The sequence below is a fragment of the Parus major genome, chromosome 26 (genome assembly GCF_001522545.3).
Source record: "Parus major isolate Abel chromosome 26, Parus_major1.1, whole genome shotgun sequence".
Lineage (NCBI taxonomy): Eukaryota > Metazoa > Chordata > Aves > Passeriformes > Paridae > Parus > Parus major.
In genome coordinates this window covers 522,998-532,190 of record NC_031795.1, presented here as the reverse complement: position 1 = coordinate 532,190, position 9,193 = coordinate 522,998, and positions in this window count along the sequence as shown.

The following is a 9,193-nucleotide window of genomic DNA, read 5'->3' as shown; positions in this document are numbered from 1 at the left end:
TCCCGGCAGGACAGGGGGGGTGAGGCCCACAGACCAGGAAGGAGAAGCAGCAGCTCTGTCTGGGTGATGGTGAATTCCTTTCCCCAAGCAACACCAGCTCCGAGTGTGTGCTGCTCTGAAGCCAAAGAGCCCCAGCAGCTGCCCCAGCCCTCCCTTTTCCCTGCCTCCCTTCTCCCCGGGCCAGCCAAACTCTGCATTCTCAAACACCCAGTAAGTACCAGCAGTCAGGTGTCCCCTGTCCCCCAGCTAACGGGGAAAATTCTATAGGTGAGAAGGAACAAAAGGAAGGACACCTGACCCCCAAGACAGTGGCACAAAGCCAAGAAGAAGCAGAGGAGGATCATGCTGCAGAGTGCATCCCTGCCCTCCCACCACACAGCTCTGTTTGCAGTGGAGAAGACTGATCCGGTCACCTGTGCAGGAATGTCCCTCACAGCCTGGTCCTTGGGCCACACTCAGCTTCCAGGCTGCCAAAGCCAAGGGAGAATTGTCACTGTCAGGGGACATCTCTGGAGCTCCACGTGTGGGAGCTGTCAGTGCCCTTCAGGTCAGGGACATCAGAAAGGTCAGAAGGACTGTGGGAGGTCCTGAGCCCCAGGTCATGTTCAGCAGGACCCAGAGCAAGGCCAGCTCGAGTGACTCCAGTCCTTGCCCTGCTAAGTTCTCAGACAAGATCCCATCCTAAGGCTGCTCTCATGGGAAAAGCTTTGTCCTTATGGACAGCTGGAATTGTCCCTGTTGCAGCTGCTGCACACTTGGCCTTTTCCAGAGCACTCTCCAGGGCTCTGGGCCTTCCCCAGATGGATAAGGAAACCTCTGGGGAATCTCTGAGGAACTTCTGTGCAATCTCTGCTTCTCCAGGCTGGAGTCACCTCCTCACTCAGCCCTGGCTTTGGTTTCCTCTGGCACCAAAGGTCTTCCCTGAAAAGTGGGGGTTTAAGCAAATGAACCAACAATTCCAGGGACTTAGAGAGAGCTTCCATGCACAGACCAGGAGTGAACATTATGCAACCAAACTGGCCAAGTTGAGCCATTTTAAACTCCAAACATCATCCAGGGGACTGCAAACCCCGCCATGAGAGAGTGGATTGAGGGGTCTGACAGCAAAACACGGCTGATTTGGGGGCTTATTGTGTTTTTTTGCCATTTCTGCAAACTCAAGGCTCCTGCTGGGCAGTGGAAGCTGCCAAGGCTGCAGAAGAGGTTCACCCCTGGTGTGGCACCAAGGAGCAATTTCTCTGTGCTTTACAGACACTGCAGCTGCTGAGGTTGGAATCCACAGGTAATTCCATTAAAATTACCTCATTAGGGACAGCTGAAAAGGAAATCTTGCATTGCTGCTGTAGATCAAAGTGCCTCACGCTCCTCCTGTGCTGACATTTGTCCAATGATTGCTCTGGAGAACCAGGAAGGTGATGGAGTAGCAGCTGTCCTGAATGGCTTTTAATCTCTGATTTAACTTGATTTGGCAAAATAAAATTTAGAGCCTTCTGGGCAGAAATGGGGTTTAACACAAGATTTCCAGACACTTCTACTCCATATCCACTTGAGGCTTCATGTCCTGGGAATTTCCTGCCCTTGTGGGGAGCTGAAGAAGAGCTGAAAGAGCCCCCTGCTGCAGCCCAGCAGAAGCTTTGGGAGGAGGGAACCTCCTTAGGAAGAGAAACTTCTTGTTCTTGGCACAGCATATGGCATCCAAAGCATTTGCCCTGGCTGTGGGAAGACAAAGAGGACAAATTTGAAGCTAGGACACTTTTCCAACATTGGCCAGGGTGACAAGTCCTGTCCCAGTGGCTGGGACAAGGAAACACTGGCCAAGGGGACCCCTACCCACCCACAGGTGTCCTGAGGGTCTGCCCTGCTCAGCAACACTGGAAGAGTCATCACAAGAGGCACAGAGACTGATCTGGGCTCCTTGGCTCATCCATCATCCATCTGTGGATGGGCTCCCAGCCATCCTGCTTCGGGACATCCCTGCTCAGAGCAGGTTGTGTCCACAGATCCTGCTCTCAGGCCCTCATGGTGACATAGTTATTATTCTCAGAGGGGTTTTTCTGTGTCAGAAATAACTGGATGGAAGGTGAGGTGGGCTTTTTATAGCACAAACCCCAGGCTTTGTCCTGGAGAGAACTGGGTGGAACAGCTCAGAAAAAACTGGAGAAGGAGCTGGTGGTGGAGGAGGCTGGGCTGGGCTGGAGCTGCTCCCTGGACCCTCCCTGCAGCACAGGGACACCAGGACAGGGGTGTCACACACTCGAGACACCAGCAGAGGATCCAGTGGGGGACAGTTTTTGCCCACAGAAACCCAAAAAGCCCAAGGCAGCTGCTGAAACAGCCTGGGCAGCAGCACAGCACCTTCCCTCAGTGCCTGGCCATTCCCACAGGGAACAGGAGTGTCCCAAAGCTCCCTGTGCTCCCAGAACAGCCAATGTGGGCAGGAGGCTGCACCTGAACTCTCCCCTGTCCTGGCTGCTGGGGAGGGTTCATGGGGAGAACAGTTCACGGACTCTTCCTATCCCTGAAAACTGAGGTCTGAGGGGAGAAAAAAGAGCTGCTGATAATTTAAGGCAAGTGCCTTTTATTCCATGGAGCTGCTGCACTGGGGCCTTTAAGGAGATTACATTCCCCCCTTTTGAGGGGTCACATATCCTGCACTGGAGCAGGGAAAGGACCTGGAGACTTTCTGTGCTTCCCTCCCATCCTGGACCATTCAAATCCCTTCCTCAAGCACCATGAGATCCCCTGCAGCACAGAGAGCCAGCAGCCAGGACAGTGGTGCCTCACAGCAGAGACAGGGGGTGACAGGGAAGCTCCAGACACTGCTCTGTGAACAGTTTGGATGTGACCAAACACGCCTGTGGTCCCTGCTGGCTCCTGACACGTGCCCAGGGCTCAGCTCTCAGGGCACAGAGGAGCAGGTCAGCGCTGGCCACAATTCCTGCTGCCCACAGGTCCCGGGGCCATCGGCACGGGACTGACTCACATTGGGAATTGTGCTAAAGGCAATGAGCTGCTCTCTGGGCACTTTTCCAGAAGGTGGCACAGGGAAGTGGTGCAGCCCTGCTGAGCCAGGTGCCCTCTCCTCAGCCTGGCTCCCTTTGGACAAGGCTTCAGAAGCTGTGAGTTCCTGGCTGGACGAGTTCTAAAATCCATCTCTCAGCTCCTTCTCCCAAACACGTGTCCCTGTAATAGAGGAGTTTATCCTCTGATGGAATGAAGCAATTCAACCCTCCCCTTGCATTGCTGAGCCTTTCAACCATCCTTTGATAAGCAGTGTGAGCGCAGCTCCCTGGGCATTGCCACATCCCCTGGCGTGCTCTGCCCTGCCAAAGCTGACTTCCAAGCTGGTTATAAATTAGGCACCACGCTCAGCTTTCATCTGCTCCCCGAGAGCAGCGCATGCCATGCCAGGACAGAGGAGCAGGGCGTGGGCAGGGCGTGAGCAGAACCCCCGCAGCAGCCCTGCAGCAGATGAGGGGGAAGAGGCTGAGCTCTGGGGGATGACAGCAGACAATCCTGGGGCTCCCTGAGCACTGACAGCAGCAGGAGCAGCACCAGCAGCAGGCAAAGAGGGAGCAGAAGATGGGGAAGGGTCTGGAGGAGAAATCACATGGGAGTGACTGAGGGCACTTCTTTTGTTCAGCTGGAGAGAAAGAGCTGAGGTCAAACCTTAGCAGAGGGGCAGCTCTGATCTCTGCTCTCTGAGCAGGAACAGCACCCAGGGAAGGGCTGGAGCTGTGCCAGGCCAGGCTCAGGCTGGAGATGAGGGAAAGGTTCTTCCCCCTGAGGGTGCTGGCACTGCCCAGGCTCCCCAGGGAATGGGCACAGCCCCGAGGCTGCCAGAGCTCCAGGAGTGTTTGGACAAGGCTCTCAGGGGTGCACAGGGTGGGATTTTGGGGTGTCTGTGCAGGGCAGGGCTGGATGGTCTTTGTGGACCAATTCCAGCTCAGGAGATGCTGTGATTCTCTGAGGCAGCACCATCCCATCAAAAGGACCACAGAGAGAGCAAGGGGCTGTACACAGACAAAGAGGGGAGAAAGACAGAGCTGTGGGCATGGGGAAAAAAATGCTGCACAAGCCAGCATGTCTGGAACCTCCAACTACTCCAAGACCATCCTGGAGGAATGGAATTACCCAGACTGGAGCTTTGGGCCGGGTCAGAGCAAGGCTTCCCCGCACAGGAGCGAAGAAATGAGAGGAAATGTCATGTGGAGGGTAACAGAACTTCCCAGGTGAGAGCCTCTAGGTCTGTCATGCAAATCTGCATCTGCTGCAGAGGCTGAGCCTGCCCAGGGCGAGGAGGAGCCCAAGTCACTGGAAGGCTGAGGGAAACCAGTGTGAGCCACTGCAAGCAATGGCAGTTTGCTGCTCCCAGTGACATTGCTGACGTTTCATTTCACAGAATCCCAGAATGGTTTGGGTTGGAAGGGACCTTAAAGCTCATCCCATTCCACTCCCTGCTGTGGGCAGAGACACCTTCACCTATCCCAGGTTGCTCCAGCCTGGCCATGGACACTTCCAGGGATGGGGCAACCACAGCTTCTCTGTGCCAGGACCTCATCATCCCTACAGCTAAAAATTCCTTCCCAATATCCCATCTAATGCCTCCCTCTGGCAGTGGGAAGCCATTCCCCCTTGTCCTGTTCCTCCAGGCCATTGTCCCAAGGCCCTCTCCAGCACTTCTGGAGCCCCTTTAGGTACTGGAAGAGGCTCTCAGGTTCTCCCCAGAGGCCTCCCTTCTCCAGGCTGGACAGCTCCAATTTCAGCATGTTCCTTTCTCTGAGTTTTTGGATACCTCTGCCCCCCTGGGCAGACCCCCTGTCAGTGCCAGGGTTGGACACAGAACAACAAACCTGAAAAGTCCCTTTACACAGCACAAACAGCAGCTGAGTTACCCAGATGTGGAGATGATTTCCTTATCAAACAGCTCCTTGTGGTGTAACAGGATCTTTTCCATGGATCAAGGTGCTTCCCAAGGCTGCTGTCACACACAGCATCACCTTTCACTGAACTGGTGCTGCCCTCTGCATCCTGGCTTCAAGGAGAACTCCTTGGACACCAGGAGCTCCACCAGGCACAGCAGGGTTTGGTTTAATCCCACACTGTGGCCCCCATGCTGTGTCCCATGAAGATCCTCACACTGGGGATTCAGTCCCCACTGCATTCCCCAGATGTGCCCTCAGCAGGGCAGGGCAGGGCAGGGCAGGGCAGGGCAGGGCAGGGCTGACACCATCCTGCTGCACAGCCTTGGTTTGCCTTTCATGTCACCAGCCCCCAAATTAAGATTAGGCAGCAAATCATGGTCTGGTGGGCACCTGCAGCTCTGACAGGTCCACAGGGCTGGACAAGCTCCTGCATCCAGACACACTCCCTGCAGGAAAAGTGCCCTGGATGGGAAGTGCCCTGGGAGCTGCAGCTCTGTACCCACTGCCCAAATCTTGAGAGATTTAGCTGAGCTGGGCCTGGCTGGGTTCCCAGCACAGCTGAGCCACTGCTGGGACACTGCAGAGGATTTGGGAACACCTCTCACTTGTCCAGGTCTCCTTCCCTGCTGTGCCAGTGGCAGCACTTCCAGCTGGAGCCTTTGGGGTGCCAGGGAATGTGAACTGTCAGTGTCCCCCTCCAGCCTCCACAGATCCCCTGTCCTGTGCAGGAAAGAGAACCCAGCTCTGAGGGTTCACACCAGGACCCTCAGCCAGGGGGGCACAGGGAGGACACCCCCACTGCCATGGCATCCAAACCCACAGGAACACAGAACAAGGGCTTGGCAGCTGCTAACAGTCGAGCTTCCCCCTTGGGAGCATCATCCCTGCACAAGGAGGGAATGGCAGTCAGTGCAGATCCAGGGCCAAGGGGCAGAAAGAGGCTCCATCGTGTCCCATTCTGTCCAGGTGTGCTGGAGGAGACCCATTTCCTGTCACTTCCCAGGAACAAACCAAGCAGGTCTGACCCTGCAGAGGGGGTGCTCCAAACCCTGCCCCCAGCAAGCCATGGAGCAACCCAGGACCCCGCTGGGCTCCCATTCTTCCTCCCCAGGAGGGTCACATTCCAAACCAGTTTCCTCCAGCACAAAGCATCCCTCCCTGGCCAGACATTTCCAGTGTGGGTGTTCCAGGACACTGGGGCTGGGATCACCTCCCTAAGGAACAGACCGTGCTATACAATCAATTAGTTAAATTAGTTCCTCTCGTGCGGCCTGAGCAGCTGCCCAGGACTGCTCGGGGGCCCTGCTGGGACCAGCGGTGTTTAATGTCTTCACCAGTCACACAGGAAGGGATCCCTCAGCAGGTTTGCAGCTGCACCCTCAGGTTTATAGCTGCTCCTGCCCGAATCTCCTCAGCCAGCAAAGAAGAGCTCCAGGTGATGCCAAAGGCCTCTTAACGAGGCTCACGGGGGCTCAGGCGTCTCCAGGCTCGGAAGGAGCTGAATTCCAGAGCCTCCCGCATGGCAAAACCCTCCCAGAAGCCGCAGGGAACTCCGCAGTGCTCCAGCACCACCCCCTGGAGAGGAAGGGGAGGGATGGGCTGTGCAGCCAGGGTGGAGCTGCTCCAAAGGCTGCGCTCCCTGCTGAGTTCTGCGAGATCCGGAGGCACCTGGATCCAAGAGATGGCTGCAAAACTCGGCTGCCATTGCTCCAAATGCTGCCCAGGGTCAATCCGGACCCGTCATGCTCATCCAGCCCAGGAGCTTGGGCTGTGGACTCCTGCACCACAAAGGTGTTACCATCCCAAAGGGAAAAAGAGCCAAATTCACTCTCAAGGGCTGCTTGGGGTTTGCCACAACACAGCCAGGCCCTGCCAGGGGAGGACTCCACACTGAGGGATGCACTGAAGCTCTCTGGGACAAAAGGCTCCCCGATGAGCTCACACAACTCCCCACTCATCCCTACTCCTGCTCCCAGCAGAACCAGACCAGCATCCAAACTCCTCTTGAATGCAGCAGCAGCTCCTTCCAGAGAGGCTCCACCAAGAGCTGAGTCCTGGAGGGAAGGGACAGGGACACACAACTCAACAGGACAAACACATGGACATGGACATCCTCAGCACATGGAGACCAGGAACCCGCAGAGGGTGAGGAGGCACAGCCTTGGTCACCATGCTGGATGGAGAAAGGCCTTTCCTAAGCAGGGTCTAAGAATGGAAAATTTAAAAGCAAAGAAGGTCCAGTGCATTCCTGAGTGAGATTTCAGCACTCAGAAAACAGCCTGGAAAACCCTGCTGATTCATGGCCAGACTTGACCTTGCTCCCCAAGTCACCAAAGGTCAGATGGAGTCCAAACAAAGGAATTCGGGGTGTGGGGGGGAGGATTGGTGCAAATGAGCCACATACCCCAAGCCCAGGAGTTTCTTGTGTTTGGAGCTGCTTCCTGCCCCAGCAGGATCCACCCTCACTGCTCAGGGGCTGAGAGGGGATTTTGCTGTAATGATGCTGGAACCTGTTCTCCAGCTTGTCCATGCCAGGCTGGCACAGGCACTGACCTCAGCAGTGACACCAAACCCAGCCCAGGAACATGGGGAAAACTCCCAGCTCTGGCAGAGGCTCAGCACATCACAGCACACCCTGTCCTGCACGGGGTGGGAGCTCCAAGCTCAGCTCATCCCTCCCAAATCTCCCAGCTCAGGGACAGCTCATCCCTCCCTTCCAGCTTGGGTGCATTTCTCTCCTCGGTGCTCACAAACTCCACTAATGGGGCACTGCTGTTCTCTCATGGGATGGGAATTTTGGGGAGTGGCTCCCAAGGACTCCCGAGTGCCAGCAGAGGCTGCAGTAGTGCCACACCCCAGCAGCAGCACTGGGACCTTGGTGACAGGGGTCACAGGTCAGGGGACATCCTTTGGTCGTTACAAATAGCTCCTGGAAGGAGGAGCAGCCCCCCAGACTCACAGAATCTTAAAAAGATTTGGACTGGAAATGATCTTAAAGACCAACCAGTTCTATCTCCCTGCCATGAAGAAATACCTAACGCAGCCACTGGGGTGCAGGGGACACCCAGCCCGTCCCTGCCCGCCCGAGGCGGTGCTGGAAGCGGATCCCGATGGGACACACACCTCTGTCCCTGTGGGATTCACGTGGATGCTCCCAGGCTCTCACCCCATCACCCTGGGATGCAGGAGCTGCCCTGCTGGGACTCCCCTGCCTTCTCCCCACACCTGACTGGTTTACAAACTCCAGGCTGGAAAATGAAGCTGCCGGTGCTGGAGAACAATGGGACCCTGGGTAAGACCTGACCTCCCTGGGTGAGGAATGAACCCACTTGCTGCTGGGGAAAATTCTACCTCCGTTCCCCTCTGCACTGGCCAAAAACTTCATGCCTTTCCCCCAGCAAAGGGGGAATCTCCGCTGCCCCCCAGGCTGGACCCAGTGCTCGGAACCGGGAGCATCCCCAAGATTTATCCACAAAGTGGGTGTGGAGCAGGTCCTGGACATCCGTGCTGGAAGCCAAGGAGCTGCGCTGGTGCCCCGGCCCAGGGGATGCTGCCGTCCGCTCTGTCCCGGTGCAGCGCCCGCGGGCCAGCCGCCGCTGTTCCCCCCGCCAGGCATCCCCGCTCCACCACGAATTCCAGGAGATCCCGAGGGTGCTCCGGCCGCTCCAGCAGCAGAGCGGAGCTCTGGGGGAACTCGGACCGTTCCCGGAGCTGGGAGAGGCCGCAGCAGCCCCAGGAGAACGCCCGAAGGAGCGGCACCAGCCCCGGGGGTACTCGGGGCCAGTGAGGGAACGGCGAGGGCGGTACCCCGGGCCAGGGGATCCCCGGTATCCCGGGCCAGGAGATCCCCGGTGCCCCCGGCCAGGGGATCCCCGGTGCCCCGTGCCCGGCCCCAGCCGTCCCTGAGCACTCCCGGCCATGCTGGCTCCGGTCTCCGGTGACCTCGCGCCCGCTCCACCCGCGGTCACGGAGCTCCTCTCGCTGCCGCCCCACGCCCGAACCGCCACCTCTGTCCGTTTCTCCTTCTCTTTACTGTTATTTCCTCGCCCTCTCACCTCCCCGGCGGTGCTCGGCTCCCCCGCGCCCGTCTCGTCCCGCACTCCCTCAGAGATCGGCCGGTGCCCGCGCCTTTCCCGGGCCCGGAGCAGCGCTCGCTGTCCGAGCAGCCTCGGGCAGAGCCGCGGGACGCTCCGGGGAACAGAGCCGGCACTCCAGGCCCGCCGCTCCCCTCCGGGCAGAGCCGCTCCCCTCCGGGCAGAGCCGCTCTC